Source organism: Miscanthus floridulus, chromosome 13, assembly GCF_019320115.1.
Source record: "Miscanthus floridulus cultivar M001 chromosome 13, ASM1932011v1, whole genome shotgun sequence".
In the NCBI taxonomy this organism is placed as follows: domain Eukaryota; kingdom Viridiplantae; phylum Streptophyta; class Magnoliopsida; order Poales; family Poaceae; genus Miscanthus; species Miscanthus floridulus.
This window is the reverse complement of record NC_089592.1, coordinates 20,551,659-20,555,693: the sequence shown is the minus strand read 5'-3', so window position 1 is coordinate 20,555,693 and position 4,035 is coordinate 20,551,659. Positions and strand designations below refer to the sequence as shown.

General features: G+C 39.8%; 1 long non-coding RNA gene across 1 annotated transcript; it reads left to right on the top strand.

Moving 5' to 3' along the window:
• The first annotated feature begins 588 nt into the window (after positions 1-588).
• On the top strand, positions 589-2,454 carry LOC136499188 (uncharacterized). Its single transcript, XR_010769935.1, has 4 exons — positions 589-666; positions 1,037-1,104; positions 1,366-1,451; positions 2,300-2,454. It is a non-coding gene; the product is annotated as an uncharacterized lncRNA (long non-coding RNA).
• The last annotated feature ends 1,581 nt before the right edge of the window (positions 2,455-4,035 follow it).

Here is a 4,035-nt window from a genome sequence, read left to right as displayed (position 1 = left end):
GCTAAAAATAGAGTTCATCATTGCAAATGTGTGAACTGAACATTGCAAATAAAGCATGTGTTTGCTACCACTGAAGTATTGAGCAAATGTATGAAACTGAGTGCTGCTAGCTCTAAGACTCAACTTTGGAGCATAAGACCAAGTACAACACAGACGTTTAGCAGGCTCTTAGAGGCAGTTTCATTGTTTTCCTTGCCACTGTGGACCTGAGCACAAGCTCATGTGTGGGTGACTGGGCATTGCCACTTGACGAGGTTTTTGATGCATGCCTTGAAACTTACGTGCGAGACGGATGTCTCCCAAGAACAGTAATTAGCTTAATTATTTCATTACCTTAGCAAAATCGTTTAGTTTCCATTTGAGACAAAGGCTCTTTTATGTTTGCTTCATGATTCATGTCCTAATGCGCCTACTTGTGTGACAATTTGAAGAGGCTGAAGATTCCTGTAGGTCAAGTCGTTGCTAATCATTTCTGATCATAATGTTTAATCATTGAATTTTTGTCTATGTTGCTAGCACTAGCAGCCTAGCATGATTGTGTTACATAGGTTTCAAATGCCATGAACTTACTCTTTTATTATTCTGTCTAACCTTGCAGGTTGGGTTAATCGCTTCGCCAACGCCAGTGATACTGCTGTGGTTGTTGCTGAGAGCACAGCAGTTAAGGTAATTTCAGAATCTGTTGCTGTGATACAATATGCTATCTCCAATTTACTTAATCCTAGCATGAACTTATGATTGCTTCCAGCTGGACTTGATTTTTTTATTGTTAATGTACTCACGATCAGTTCCAATTTAAGCCTATCATAAAACATCTCTTTCACATAACTATATATTTAGTATCAGCTAAGTGGTTTTCTGCTGGTGTCCTGAGATAGTTGGTGAATGGTGAATTGGAACAACAGTGCGGTGACATATGGTTATAGGAAAGTTAATGCCAGAATTTAATTTAGCTGCTTCTAACTTGCTACAAGAATTTTCCTTTTTTCAAACAAGAGCAGCCTTTTATTTACTAATGGTGCTAATTTCATTACAGATCTCATGAAGGCTACTCATGAGGACCACACGGAATTTCTGCTTTACTTGGTCTGGATCCATGACGAGGTGGGTAACCTTTTTTTATACTGCAAAAATGTAGGTAGGCATGCAAGATAGTTTGCTCCTCATGCTATGGTTATATGACAGGAAACCTATCGATATTAATGAAGGGTGAGTCATCTGCATGCTAGCCTAGAGTTCGTGTTTGAAGGCGTCCCTCTAAAATAGTGGGAAGGTTCCTGTTGGATTGCTGATTGCTGATGGAATTATTATGGTATCCAGATCAATTTTATTTTTGATGTACTGAAAATTGCACTATTTGTTCAGCTTTTTATGATGGAATTTGTATGGTAGGTCTGGCAGCTCCATGAGTTGACCTTCAACAAGACGGTGTCGACATTGACCAGCTCAAGGTACACCTATGGCCCTTATTTCATTAGATTTTTTTTTGTCGACATTGACCAGCTGAACATTGATGTCATATCCTGTTTGCTTGCATAATGTTTTTTTGGTTGAGTAAATAGCTTTACTGAATTTGTGGTACGTGTACTAGATAGGTCTAGCTAACTAACCGTTATATTTCACTGATCACTGGATGGAATACTTCACTTTCCTATTATCTTGTTTCTTGCATTTACAGTATGAGATGATTGTTCACGCAGGCGCAACTAGGGAGCACTGTTTTCCTTTGATCAATATATTTGTCCACTTGATTGTCTATAGGTGACTGCTAGCCAGGAGACATATTTTGCTACTTGAGATGAGCAAATAGCAAGTGACATGGCTGTCTTCTGAATTAAATAGAGACCAGAGAGAAGTAGCGTAGATGAGTTGACTCATTTGATCTATATTTGCATGCTATACACAGACTACAGTTACAAAAAGAAAGTGTGAATTAGAGGTTACATTGCAGTAGTACATGAATGAATGGATGGAAATTAGGACAGATCAACTGCAGATAGTTATTAGTTGTGAAATATTTTTTATGTAGCGAGACATGAGTTTTTTTTTTTTGTTCTTTGATGAAATTTAAGTTTTGTTGGCTCATATTTTTGGATGTTCAAACGCCGCCGTAGCATTAGCACGGGCATTGGTGATGAAGAAATTGCCTACGTTTGGACAAAATGGTTCCGGAACAAAATACCATTGTAATGAAATAATAAGTTATTTGAACCTATTTATACCTGGTAAACTGATGGGGTTCTTAACGAAAAAAAGAAACGAAAAAAAACTTATGTTGGTTCTTTGGTTTCAAATTCAGGATGGGAACGATCTTGGGAGTGTTCTTTGTCTCCAGGCACTTGCAGTAACATGGATGAAATGATCGATTCATGGAAGGAGTTTAGGAAAGTTATGATTCGAAAATTTGTTACTTCAATCCATCAGTCAATTCAAACATTTGAGGATGGTTATGAAATTTTATATATGACCATGTATATAATTTGGAAAACTGTATATAATCCGGAAAACTATAGAAAATTGTCGTTGTTTGGTTGTTTTCATGTGCACCTTGAAATAAAGTCGTGGCGTTAGCACGGGCATTATACTAGTGGCATGTAAAGCATCAAGGGCATTAATACTATATTGATAAATGTAAGTTTTATGGAAGAAGTAAAAAAAATTAGAACTCTTGCCATGTATTCTCTTCTGAGGTTCCTTCTTTTGTGATTTGCCTGCTAGTAGAAAAATCAAAGGGTTCTTGTTATCAACACTTAAGCACAATGTAGCATGTTGGAGAGAACAGGGCTCTTGTCACTTTTACCTCTGTATTTGTGTGCCCGGAGAAGGACTATTTAGGTAGCCAAATCAAAAGCATGTTACTTAGCCGAATTACATCTCAGCTGCTATTTGGATTGGAACTATCAGTTTATTATATCTTTTATTTGCAGGTGGGAGGTAATGGCTAGGGGGGGCTGATGCATGCAGGAAGCAATTGGATGGAATTTCACATGGCCAATGCATTATTTTGGACATTCTAACTAGATATGAATGCTTTTGGACATTCTAACTAGATATGAATGCTTTTGGACATTCTAACTAGAGATGAATGCTTTTGTTTAAGTGATGAATTGTAATGAGTGCGAGCAAACCATGAGATGTAAACTGTGCAACTAGTGCAAACATCTATATATGAGCTATGCATTATTCTATCTTGGTGGCCAAACTGCCTTATGTAACTTGTTTCTCCAAGTTGAGCTTATGGATATGATATAATGATATAATTGTGAGCTATGATGAGCTTCATTGTCATAATTGTGTATATTGTCCAAAATGGAATTGATGATTTTATATATGGTTCATTGATTGTATGATTAGTACTGATACTGAGGTTAATGAATAATTTGAGGTTAATGAATAATTATGATGTTAATTTTTTGTATTGATAGTGTCAGATAGTTGGACGCTATATAATATATAGCGTCTGACCAATAGTCGCTATAAGTATGTACTTGGCGTCGAACAGTCGGTCGGTATATCTTTAACGTACCGTCGAACGGTCGGTCGCTATAATTAAGGTCGGACGCTATAACTTATAGCGACGCCACTTGTACCCACGTGTCAAGTCGGACGCTATATGTATATAGCGACCTACCGTAGGTCGCTGTACTGACTTATAGCGACCTACCGTAGGACGCTGTAGATAGGCTGTGGTATAGTGGACACACTCGCTCCTCCCCTGTCCCCCACACCTCCTCTGCGCTGGCATGGCCCCCTGAACCGTCGGGCATCAGAGGCCAACTCCTCTGCGCCTCCCGCACCACCGGGCGCCTCCTCCACGCTCCCAGCACCGGCCTCGAGTGCGTAGGCAGCCACCCTCCTCCACGCCCTTGCGTCCTTCCCTCCTCTGCCAACTACTTCGTTGGATCCACGACATCAAGCGCCCTGGGGAAAAGCTCGCCGGCGTCGCCGCCACCTCCACAACTTACCCTCATCTCTCTGTAGTCATTTGGAGGGCCTCGGGTCGGCCTGGCCTGCAAAAAGGACCATGCTTTCTGG